This window comes from Meleagris gallopavo, chromosome 4 (genome assembly GCF_000146605.3).
Source record: "Meleagris gallopavo isolate NT-WF06-2002-E0010 breed Aviagen turkey brand Nicholas breeding stock chromosome 4, Turkey_5.1, whole genome shotgun sequence".
In the NCBI taxonomy this organism is placed as follows: domain Eukaryota; kingdom Metazoa; phylum Chordata; class Aves; order Galliformes; family Phasianidae; genus Meleagris; species Meleagris gallopavo.
This window is the reverse complement of record NC_015014.2, coordinates 56,643,328-56,656,404: the sequence shown is the minus strand read 5'-3', so window position 1 is coordinate 56,656,404 and position 13,077 is coordinate 56,643,328. Positions and strand designations below refer to the sequence as shown.

Genomic DNA, 13,077 nt, shown 5'->3' with positions numbered 1-13,077 from the left:
AGAAGCGCAGGCAGAGAAGCGCAGGCGAGAAGCGCAGGCAGAGAAGCGCAAGCGAAGCAGCGCAGGCAGAGAAGCGCAAGCGAAGCAGCGCAGGCAGAGAAGAGAGCATCAGGTGACCTTGCCAGGAGTTATATCTCCTCGCTGACCGCAAAGCCCCCTGGGGAAACGTAGCTGCTCTTCTCCGCTGGACAGGCACCCGGAACTTGAGCATCAGCAGTCAAACCCCCAGTACATTGCATGATGTTATGATGTGGAATACCGATAATGAAAAATCATGAAACCATGACAGCATATTATTTCCTTCAACATACTACTTCAATTAAAATGATCCTTTTTTTTCATACATTGATATCTGCAAGTGCAATGTAATGTGGAGAAGTCAACTGCACATTTTTTATTGTTCATGGAAACTGCCAGTACTATTGGTGTTGCTTGTTGTTGGATTATTTTTTTTTTCATTCCAGCACTTGGATTCCAAAATAAAACAGTGGTAGCAATGAATATTGACCAACATTTTATTACCCAGTACATCAAACATTATAACGAAGTCTCTTTTGTTAAAAAACTGCAGCACTTGAAAATATTTTTAGATCTTTCCTGACTCCACAAAAACAAAACAAATAGATTTCTTATCACATCACAAATTACTATGTTGTACAGATAAGGCTATGTGAAGTACAAAAGGAATGAAGAAGCCCAAGTACCACCATGCTCAAAGAAAAAAGTATTACAAAGAGTGCCTTCTTTTTAATTAAATTCAGGTAGCCGGTACTTACTCACCAGCACACCAAGATGGAAGTATTCAAGTGATGACTAATCACTTAACTCCAGGCAAGTTCATTCACATCAAAGGAGAGAAAGCTAACACATAGTATGTCATAAAGATCACACCAGACCTAGGCAAACTTTTGGAGAATTTATCTAGGCTTTTGCATTTCTGAAGTAAAGCAAGAAGAGTAGAGGCTGCACGAGTGACAAGTTAGCAGAGGTTAACTGAGGAGGTAAGACACTTGCAGGTCATGAGAAATACTAGCAGTATATTAAACAAAAATATTACCGTGGCATCAAGAGAGTTTGAAGGAACCCTGGAATATGTCATGGCTTGTTACAGCCTCCACCTGAGGGCACCACTCAGGGTTGCAAGCAACATGGGTCCAACTCTTCAAAAGAAGGCAAGAATTGAACCCAGGTCTCCCATACTGTGGGTGAATGCTGAAGTCATTGGGCTTTAGGGTAAAATAAGGAGAGCACCTCCCTTTGCTTCCTGGAGTTTTGTGAACTTCTGTGCTTTGGTTACATTATAAGTAGTCAAAAATGAAATTGTGTTTTCGGGATTATTAGGGAACAGAAGGAAAACTCTGTCCAGTCTTGGTCCATCCAGATCAAAAGAGACATTAAAAAAAAATGAGAGGGTCTAGTAGAGGGCCACTGACATGATTAGAGGACTGCAGGAATTAACAGATGAAGTAAGAGTGAAATAACTGTGTTTGTTCAGTGTAGAAAAGAGACAGCTGAAAGGAGAAGACAGTCGTCTACCACCTAAAAGGTTGTAACAGAGAAAATGGAGGTTCTCTTCAGAAGAAAGGACAGTTGGCAGAACAAGAAGCAATAGGCACAAGGTACTTCAGGAGAAAACCCATCCAGGTATAGGATGAAAATCCTTCACCATGAAAGCAACAGAACCTTGGAACAGGCTGCCCAGAGCACTGGGGGAACCTCCCTCCCTGAAATAACAGGGCTGGGCAGACCCCTGAGCAGCACATCTGGGCCCACCTAGGTCCTTGGAACAGATAGCTTCCAGAGCATTCTTCCAATGTAGGCTTTTCTACACTCCCATTACTATCAAGTTTTTGTTCTGACTAGAGAACACAAAGCAAACAGAAGAACCTGATGCTACTAGAAATATATAATTTGTAACTATGGCTCCAAACTGTAAAGCAGACTTGTCATGTAGCTCTAGTTCAGTTTCAGCAATATGTCATCTGTCAAGTCACCTCTTTTAAGTACATTCTAAGACGTTATAAATGTTGTAGATAAATGCAATTAGAGATAATTAGTTGATTTTTTTTATACTGTGTATGCTATGCCTCAAATAGGTGACAGAGGCAGGCATTTATCCAACGCAATCCCATTTATTTACAAAGCCTGTACATGATGTACTGTTTCCCTGAACGCAGTAGGAAGCAAACAGCAGGAAACAGTTTCTCTACTCACAATTTCAAGTACCTCTCATTTTTCTCAGGGGTGTGTTGCAAGCAGTCCTCAGGCTGATGGACTTCCTTGTTCCCTTTTCTGTGTGTGCTGGGAGTGCTGCTGTCCCTCATACACAGACCCACAGAACCACTGTAAACTTGATCCCATTATTTTCAGGACACAAAAAATCTTTCATATCATCTAGCTAAAGCTACTAGCATGTAGTCTGCTCACCAGAAAACAGCTGAGGACTGGAAACTATTACTAGGTAAAAGAAAATTTAAATATTTTGTTTCGTTTTGCTTGCACAGCAGGCCTGAAGCAGCTTCAGAGCAGCAGAGTACAAATGCAAAAACATATACTTAGATGCTTTTAAAACACTTACCTAACCATTGCGTGACAGTGATTACAATGTCAGCACTATGCAAAAATCTCCGCACTTAATTACAAAATAGATAACTGACAGAGTTCTACATGTAGCAAAAACTAGACTCATTTTCCATTTGCATAGCTTCAAGACAGAGTTCATTGGAAATACTTTTTCGACTACTTGCATTCACTGTCTTGGGCAAAAAATATTGAGATGTTTTGAAAACAAAAATTGAGTAGACAAAGTAGGAAAAAAACAGAAAATAGCAAAGCCAAGCTACTTACTCTTGTCACTCATATCACTTTAATTCATGCCTGTGTGACAAATGACTTTATCAATGAAGTTACACATGCTGGAACAAAAATAAACAATATATAAAATTGGAGACTTGTATTTTCAACCTTCAAAGAAGTTTTAGCAGATAAACTAAATATGAAGAAAAAAAAAGCCGTCCATCGTGTGTAATGCCAGCCAGGGCAAACCAAGTATTCTGGTTAACCCAGCAAGATACCATGCTGGTGTGTCCCTCTAAGAAGCTTCATTTGGGAAAGCATAATATCCATTGGAAGACCTGATGTGGCATTGTTCATTATAGAATGTTTGTGACAAAGCATATGAAAAATGAAAATTTTGCTATTTGCCCTTATTTCTTCCTCTATGCTTCAAAAACGGAAAGGGAAGAGCACACTTTTGCTCAGCACATGCTGTAAATCTCTCATTAGGTAACCACTGCAGCCACATACAGTCCTGATGTCCTTACTTAAAAAGAAAAAAAGAAAAAAAAATGTTTGTAAGCTTGCAACTTGAAAGAAACTACAGAAAAAAACTGATGGTACAGAAGTCTTGCCCTATGGTTAGAAACAAGAACAGCTCAATGAGATTTGCTTAACAAAACAGGACTGAGATGCCTTGATCTCAGCACTTAAGTATTTTCATTGAACGATGGCCAGTGCTAAAGGCCTTTTTAATCCAGCAAAGATTCAACAAGGGAAGTCAAAGCCAAGTTCAGACCACAAATAAAGCACTTCATCTGAGCAGTGAGTGTTGGGATAGGTGTGGTGGACTCTTTGTCATCTGAACTCTTTAACTATGAAGCAGATATCTTTTTCATGAAGTTCGCCTTGAAATAATTGTCTTCAAGCAAGACTGTCAGGCTAGTGCTCTGTAATCAATATAAAGGTTGGACAAGATTAGGTCACCAAAACGACTGGGCTCTGCTTGCCTTAAAGTCTATGAAACAATTACATTGAGATATGCTTGTAATTCAGTCTAAGCACATTGTGTAAATAAATACTTATGTTTTTCCATACCCCTACTGACATTCTGAAAGTTATTTTCTTGAAAATGGGTGATTATCATATAAAATATTTTGACTACTATCCTAAGACACACATATTTAAGTAAATAAAATTTAACTGAGAGATAGGAAATAGAGACATTCCGTGTCTGATCTGGACAATGCAAGCTACAAAAGACCTGCAGACGCTATGAAGCATTCATAAAATTCTCTAGTGTCATATTCATCTGAAATTCTGGATGTTATTTCTGAGGGCTAAGAATCCATAATGCACTGCCAGCATTTAGATATTGGCTATATTAGTTTATGAGTCTAAGCAAAAAAAAAAAAAAATCAACAGACTATTTATCAATTTTCACTAAACTCCTCCCAAACTCAACCACTGTTGAGAGAATAAGAATGAAAATGCACATGAATATTAATCACTAAGCAGATATACTTATTGCTTTCTGATTTCCTCAGCACTTGACAGTCTACTTGGTAAACATTGAATTTTCATTACTTTCATTGATTTGATCAACACCTTTAGGTTCAGAACCTGAAAAAGCTGAAAAGTGAAGAGCCGAAATAAAATCCCCTTTCATAAAGCATTTGTCTTCATACAGAACTCACTAGAATAATTACACCACTCTAGATGTGATGGTATAACTCCCAATGTGGACACTTGTATTCTACAGGCGTTCATATAAAATTAAAAAGTGTCCACGAGGCATAATTATACTACTGTAGTCTCTAGTAAATTTCCTCATATAAAGAAGATCTTTCAAAGTTGAAAAGAGAGGTTATTTGGAAGAAGAAAAAAGAAAAAGAAAAAGAAAGAAGAGAAAAAGAAGAGAGAAAAGCCCTTTGATTTCCTAATGTATAAATATTATGAGCTTTTTTTTCTCTTCAGTTACCACATATACATGTGCGTACATAAGCATGCACAAAAAAGGATTACCAGTAGGAAAACAAATGTTCCCTGGATTATTCATTTGGATTGACCTTTGGTCAAAGCACATTGACCCAAAATTATATCACAATTACTCAAGGAGACTTACCAAGGTTTGGGAATTTTTAAAGATCAAGATAATTTTCCCTTTTAATATCGTGGGAACAATTGATTTGTGGCATATGTGAATATCAATTCTACAAAGTAGCTCCTGTAAGCTATACTTAAATAGCAAACTGTTTTGCACCACTACATAAAAATGGGTCTGAGCTCTCAATACCATAATGAGAGAGGAAATGACATAATTACAGTAGGTTTTGTGTTCTCTGTATAAGAGATGAACATAATAGTTCTGATTTTCCCCTGCTTTTTTCCTAGTCACTTCATCTTGTAGCCATCCAGTTAGAAGATATGATTTCCAGTCCCAGAGTTGGATTAAGCTTGCAAAAAAAATCTAAAATTATGCAGATGGAGAAGTTAATGATTAAGTCATACAATCCTAATTCTTAGTAAAACTATGCAGAAATAGTTAAAAATTAAGAGTCTACAGAAATAAACTAAATTCAACTTCATGTTTCCCTCAGGTTCTCATTATAGCAGAAAATTAAATTTGCCTGGACGACTTGATATATTTTCTTTTTTAACATATTTCATTTTATTGAAGTACAATATTTTCACTACATTTCCTAGGTTTCAATGATTCTTTTGTGAAGATAATGCATTTCCAAAATACTTTAGCGTAAATATTCTAAGGTATTCAGCTTTTTACATATTTCTTGGCAGGAGATCTTCTTTGATTTCTTTCTTTATTTTTAATAATTAATAAATGAACCCTAAGAAAGAACTGCAAGAATATGTTTTTAGTAATTCAAATGTACATGGTGAAAGATGCATATTGGTTTTCCATGATTTTGTTATCATCATGACAGAATGAATGGCAGTAAATGAACAAGCTAAAATTGATTTACAATTGATCATTAGATCAGAGATGTAAAATGCATGAAGAACTTGAGAGCCCCTGTTTCTCAGTCCCGACCAAAATTAGGAGTGTTTAAAAGGAGGACAAAGATGGGTAGAAAAAAGAGAGAGCTTCCCTAACAGTTACCGTGCACTGTTCAGAAGTTGAACTTACTTGCTTTTAAATAAATTAATAGATTTAAGAATATATATATATATCCCAGGGTGAATATTCATCTCCTGTATAGCAGAGCTGAGTTCAACTCTCTTCCTCAATGCATCCAGGCCTTCCTCTTCTTCCTCCCAGCTGTATGACCTCATGGCCCAGCCAGTCTCGATGTCAGTGCCACGGATGCTGGATATCGCTGTGGTCACTCTTGGAGCTGTTGGCCTCACTTCTGTTACCGAATATGTAGTTATAATTAGTCTCAATTATACAGTTAATACTCTTCTTAATTTCAATCTGTACATCTTCAATTCTAGCCTGTACAAAACAGTTTGATTAATTTTAGTCCTACAGTGAATCTGAAGGATCTGTATCGCTAATTTCTAAGATAATTCCCGAGTAATTAAAGCTGCAAATTTCTTACAGAATCCATTGAAAATAATTTCACTGAAACAGTGGGTGTTCTTGTAAAATTACTGAACATCCATCTTACACTCAAAGAGGAAATAAGGTCAAGTACAAGAGAATATATTTTCCCATATTGTCGTCTATACTTCTAGTACAACACAGATGCTACGGCTCAGAAGGGAACTTGCTCCTCTATTGACTTACAGAAGTTTAAGAAGCAAATTTTGACAAATCTTTGCCAGGAATTTAAAGCACTGACTTTAACAGTCTTCTTAGATGCAAACATAAACTTCATTTAAGCTGTCCATGCAGTCCTGCGGGGTGACAGATCTAGCTCTTGTCAGAGGCTTGCTTCCTCCTACTGCACCAGCAATGCTGGCTACTAAGAGAATCCATCCAGTGTACACCAACTCTGTACCAAAGTCTCTCTACTCAGAAATTTCAAGATGTCTCCTTGGGTCTCCTCGCTGGTCTCCTAAATGTGGTCATCTTACGGAGCAGATCATTCTGACACTGGAATCATCATGTCTCTAGAGACCTATCCAAAGATCTATGAGCTCACTCCCTAAAATTTCAAAGAGAACACCACAATATTCAGGTACATAAACATACACTGAACATTCACGCAATTAATAGAGATGTATCATGCGTTCCTTACAGCAGAAGCCAAACATACCCCCTGAGCTGTGAAAAACACCTTTGTGTTTGGTAAATAGTGGCAGCTGTGTCTGATCTGTACATAGGAAAGGAGACAGAAAATACCATGGTCTGACTACAGCAATACATGTGGCTGGACACACTGTTCTTCAGCGTGCAGCAGATTGGAAAAAACATCGGCAGTAAAATCTTAGCAATCTAGCAATCTCTATCCTAGGAATCATTTTGTTTTACGTCCTAGTAATATAACCAAATTAACCGGCCATATTAGAAGGGCTGTTAAAAATGCTATCTGATGGGTGAGTGCACCAGCAACAACACAAGCTTTAAAATCCTACAAGCCATTTTGAGAATTAAACAGAGATTGACAGTATCTCTACTTTGTAGTGCCAACTTTCTGAACACTTAGCATTTGTCACGAAACATATGATGATGCTGGCAAGTTCCCAGTGAGCACTGGTCCCCTTTGTGAAAGCTGCTGCCCAAACAAAGGGCTAGAGACAGTCTCATCCTCAACAAATGCAAAGAGTGCTTGCTCCACTGGGGAATTACTGCTCTCCTGGAGGGAACGCAGTAAGTGCACAGAAAATAAGCCCTTTGCAGTTTTGTAGGCTGTGCACACGGAGCCATTCTATCACTTTTCAGCAAGTCGAGCTTATGTTCTATCTACAGACTTGCAGTAAGATGAGATAGTCACAGTGTTTAAACCTTCAAACTATCTACGCTGCAAATCTGCCAGCCTCCTGCTCCTCAGAATGTTTCATCTCAGCTAAAAATGATCAGTTCAGAGGGATAAGCGCACCAAGGTGTACAGCTGATTGCAGTGCATTCCACCAGCCAGCTTTTATGAATTTTTTAGCTGAACTTTCTTCTGTCCTTGTTCTTGCCAACCACACGCAGAACATTTTGGAGACAATAGCAGTTCCCCTGAGATTTACATGCAGAAGCTCTATACAATTACCAACAATTAAGAAAGAAAAAAAAACAAAACACCCAACATAACACTACTTCTAAAAAGAGTTTCATCTCATATTTTCCTTCATTTTAAATTACAGCTTATACTGAGATCCTGCACTGTAGGGCAGAGAAGCGAGCAGAAATTGCCACTTTTGATTAGCACAGCAGAAGCAGCAAACTAGTAATGGGATTTCTTTCACTTTAATTCACTAGTTCGTTGCCATAAATACTCTTCTGTAAAACATGGAATTCTGAATGCTCCTCAGACATTATTTTCCTTTCATGAAGATGTTTGTTTACTTTGGCAGTGACTCTCTTGGGAGAAACTCTAATGACTTCCACTACCAAAAAAAAAAAAGAAAGAAACAGAAACTGCCACTAGCAAGCAACAAAATATTAGTTTGATGTGCTGGTTAAACTCCAGGGCAAAAAGAAGAAAAAGCAAAGTAAATCACTGGTTTGCATTCCTGTGACCAGAATTCATATCCTGCAAGTTTAGCAGGCAGCAGAGCCCTTGTGGTAGAAGAAAGGCTTTCAATAAGGAACAAATACTGCCCACCTCCTACAGATTTTGTGATTTTTTAGCTATAAAAAATGAACATAACATGGGCACGTGGGCACAGGAACAACAGAACGAAGCAAACTATGTCAAACCCTCATGTTATGTTTTCTCTCTGATTTTAATTTTATTCTGACATACGGTGATCAAACAACAGTTTACTTTCCATATTTTTTACATGTAGATGATAAACAATTTATGTTAAAGAAAAAAAGCACTGGGAAGGAATGTACGTTACTGTGACTCAACAGACTGCTCACTGCTAAAAAAGGCTTGCCCACCTCCTTTGTAGCAATGCATGATTTTTGTTATCAGAGTTTAAAAAAATCAAGAACAGAAAAACAGTAAATAAAACACATTGATATAAATCTTTAGACATCTTTTTCCTGTGAAATGTCAAACTTCATCATCTGTTTTTCTTACTGAATAACAACCAGCAGTCCCAGACTGTTTTCCATGTTTCCATGGGAGGAAGAACTCATTAGCAAAAATCAACTTTAAAGTTAAGAGGAAGCGGCTCTATCAGAAGCACGTTAGTCATGTATTTTTGTTACCAGTTAGAACAATGTGCTGTTCCTGGAATGCATGTGCAGGCTCATTTCAAACCTTAGGCTGATGTATGAAGCAGACACATGCCACAGATCACAGACAGGAGACAGTGCTTCTTCGAACAGCCCGACCATAGGTGACATCGAGACACACCTGCCAGCAGAGCCCATGAGAATGAGGCAGGACAGGTAGCACTACTGAAATACAGAGCTTGGAAAAAGGTGCCCAAGAACAAACCAGAGGGAAGATGGGAAAAGAGAGAACGTAAAATGGCAAAGAGAAAAAAATGTTTTCTTGTAGCTGCAGAGCCTTGGAAGAGGGGTTAAATGGAGCAGTAAATCATTGTAAGTGGTGAAAGACCTATAAATGTTGTGGGCTCTTGAAAGAAGAGTTTGTTGCATTACAAGTAGCCACAGATACTCTCTGTGTCGAGCCACTCCACAACAAAAAGGCTTTTTGAAGTTAGTACTAATTACCTGTAGCTATGTTTACTTTTAACTGTAACATGAAAAAAAAAAAAAAACCCGAAAAGCCAGAGAAGCAGCTTTTAGCATTGGAATGAGAGCAAAGATAATTTTTAGGTTAGCATGCTATTTGTGGCCTATATTCGAAATCACAGCCACTGGGACCTTCCAAAAAAAACTAATGGGAGGGGAACAACAGATTCTGGAAGCACAGTTATTTTCATTTTTACGTGCTAGGTTCCCAATATTCTGGTGTTTGTGGTAATTTACAAAATGAGGAAGCACTGAAATAGCTCTGCAAATACATAGAAGTCTATATATCATAGTTTGATTTTTATCCATTTCATGACTGATTACAAATTCCCCAAAATTATAACACATCCTTAGTGGTATCTGATTAGAAAAAGGTATGGATTCTACACCAAGAACTTGCATTTTTAAAGAAGTTAAAACCCACAGACCGCTCCAAGGAAGACAGCATTTCAGCACAATCCCTTCCAGCTTTTGAAGTACTAAAAGTTTAGAGGTTTTTTGTTCAAGCAGAAAAGCAGAATGATGGGCCAAAGTTCTGTCTCACATAATAATACTGTCTCTCTAACACTGGCCAATAGCAGGTGTTATTCTCCTGGTTTTATGAAAAGGAAAGAACTTAAGCTGTGCATGGCAATTTCTAGAGGAGGCAATAACCACTCAGGGGTACAATTCAGAAGTACTGCCTAAATGAGAGTTTTCATGCCACCTAAGTTCCAGCCAGAAGAGCTGCTTTGGAACCCTTACAGCTTACCGGATTTGTCTTAATACAGCTCATTGTGATTTGTCTTTATGCTTTCTCTTCTATAGCATTGCTTGTTCAACTTGGCATACAAAATTTCATGCACAGCGGATGATGCAGAACACAGCAAGACAAACTCAGATGGTCATTGTCTTTACTGCGCTGACAAACCCTGGAGAGCTGTTAGCCTCAGTTCTGCACTGGCCTCCCAAGTGAAGAGGACATCTGGCATATTTGTTACAGTGAATAGACAGAAGCAGGATGATTAATGGCTGCCAGAACTATAACTTAGGTATATATGGTTTTACCTACCCGACAGCTTGTTTTGCCACATCTGCTTTTTTCAAGCACATATTACATGCAGTGATATTGCACATGGCTTGACACCCATCCCTCTCAGCCACTTACCGGAGCTGCATGACTCCTCCTAGCTCCCTCAGCTCACCCAGGACAGGGGTTCTGCTTTGAAATTAGAGGAGCCCAAGTATCCCACTATCTCCTAAGTTCTGGAAAGGCAAATCTAGCAGACCTCCAAGCTGCAAACAGTTGAGGTAGCTGAAAGAAGAGGCTAAACATGTCAAGTTTCCTACACATCCACTTAGGCATGTGTTTTCAGACAGTCTTTCCTACTTCCTAATCCAATAAAGGTCTCTGGAAAGGGACAGCTAAGAAAAAGGAAAACAGGATTACAAGGAAGAATTAAAAATAAAGCATTGGAGTGTGAAGGACACATGCTCAAGTGGAGAAACTGAGAAGTGGAGAGGGAAAACTCCAAGGACTGGGCCCATGACTTCTTGAAAGGAAATGATTTGATAAAGACGCTAGAACTTGTGGCCCCAGCGAACAGGAGCTAAAGGCTCATAGCTCTCAGAGGCAGGAGCTGGTAGATGCACAGCTGGAAGGATGTGTGGCTTGACTCAGTAATACCATTCTTGCTTATGTCAGAGTCAAGAAGCCTATTTGTACCACAAGACCAATGAGCACCAAGAGCTCCTGAACAGATATAGCCATGAGCCTTCCTCAAAACAGCAAGGAGAGATGAGGTTTCTCTCTCTAAATGTACCTGTATTAGGGAAAGATGAATCATCACTTTGGTAGCACCTGTCTCTTGTTTGCAGAAGATTAGGCAACTAATTCAGAGCGGATGCTTACTTTATATACAGTTAAAAATAGATGAGATTTCCTCCATGAAAGTTGTTTTAATAAGTGTGCAAAATTGGGGCAGATAGCTACCATGGCAGAGATAAGCTGTCACAGAGGATGCGAGTACTCTTGTCTTCCAACTGACTTAAAAGAACTTGTGAACTCCACAGCAGCTGTTCTGTTAGAAGAATTGCAAGAATTGGGACTCAGGCAAGGGGACAAACACTACAGTCAAAGAAGTTCCTGCCTTACTTGCTAGCAACAGGCAGCTGGCTATAGGGGAGAACAGTGCAGCACTACTTCACCATTGTTAGATGCCAGCAAATGCCCCAGGTGCGGGACAGCTTCTGTTCAGGTTTGCACATAACCAAATGTCAGGTGAGTGACACGAAGGCAAGGGGAAGCTGGATCCTACCAGTTCTACAGCTCTCTGAAGCCATGTTTATGAGGACTGTCATATGAGGACACATAAAACCATGACAGAGGACTGTGCCATGAAGCAACTCGCTATTCAGGGAGTAACCAACACTTGGCAGGCAGCATTCACTCAGCATGCAATCATCATCAACAGGGCCTTGATCTGTACCATGTTTTTTGCTACTTGTAAGATGGCTACAGAGCTCCTGAAACAGAATGGACGCCAATATAATGAACAATTCTGAAATATTAACTGAAATATGAGAAAAAAGAAAGTAGCAATTAGTCTTCTATGCTGCACATGTATTTGCATGGCAAGCCTGTAAGGTAGCATAGATATCTAAATATACACACCCATGCAGGCTTACTCCTGTCTACAGGAACATGATTGCACCAAAGAAGAGAATAGACATGTGGAACTAAACATTTCTCCTTTACAGTTTAAACACATGTAATAAACACAGATTTAATAATTAAAGCACTGGCTCAGGCCAAAGATCCGTTAGCCAAATGGAAAGCAGCCATGCAGCTTCTGATAGAGGCCACTAATGGATGCCTACGGAGAAGTAGGATAAGTCAGGCATATACTGACCCTTCCTAAGTGTGCTATCACTGACTCTGCAGATGTGCACCACTCTCACCACTGACTTACAGCTTTCCCAGCAAACAAGTGAAGGCCCTTTAATTTGTTCTTTTTAAGGACATCTACATCTGCAATAGTACCACACCTATAGTTGCAGCTACTTATTTGTGTTCGACACTGTTGCAAAAAGCCATGCTTCCAGAACCATAAAAAAGGGTAAAACCCCATCTTAAGCATTGCCTGTGCAAAAAATACCAAGGGCAATCCACCTGCAGCCTACCCCAGGCCTGCCTTAGCCTGGGTTTTCCTTGGTTCAGTGGATGGGCTACGTGGCTCAAAGAGGTCTCCTAGAACGTGTCCAAAGAAGGGCAGCAGAGCTGGCGAAGGGTCTGGAGTACAAGCCTTAAGAGGAGTGGTTGAGGGCACTGGCTTTGTAGACTTTGTTCAGGTTGTACATAAGGAAAAGTTTCTTCTCAAAAAGAGCGGTGATACCTTGGAACAAGCTGACCAGGGAGATGGCAGAGTCAGTTCTCAAGAAACGTAGAGATGTGGCACTGAGTGACACGTTAGTGGGCACAGTGGGGATGAGTTGACAGCACGAGCCCAGCACACATCCCCCGGCTCGTGCCGCCACGGCCCGGCCCGCCCGCCTGC

The 13,077-nt window shown here is 39.5% G+C and overlaps 1 long non-coding RNA gene across 1 annotated transcript; it reads right to left on the bottom strand.

Moving 5' to 3' along the window:
- Positions 1-501: 501 nt before the first annotated feature.
- Positions 502-13,071, bottom strand: LOC116216593. The gene is made up of 2 exons (XR_004159695.1): positions 12,916-13,071; positions 502-6,146 (listed from the first exon to the last, which is right to left on the bottom strand). It is a non-coding gene; the product is annotated as an uncharacterized LOC116216593 (long non-coding RNA).
- Between the last annotated feature and the right edge of the window lie 6 nt (positions 13,072-13,077).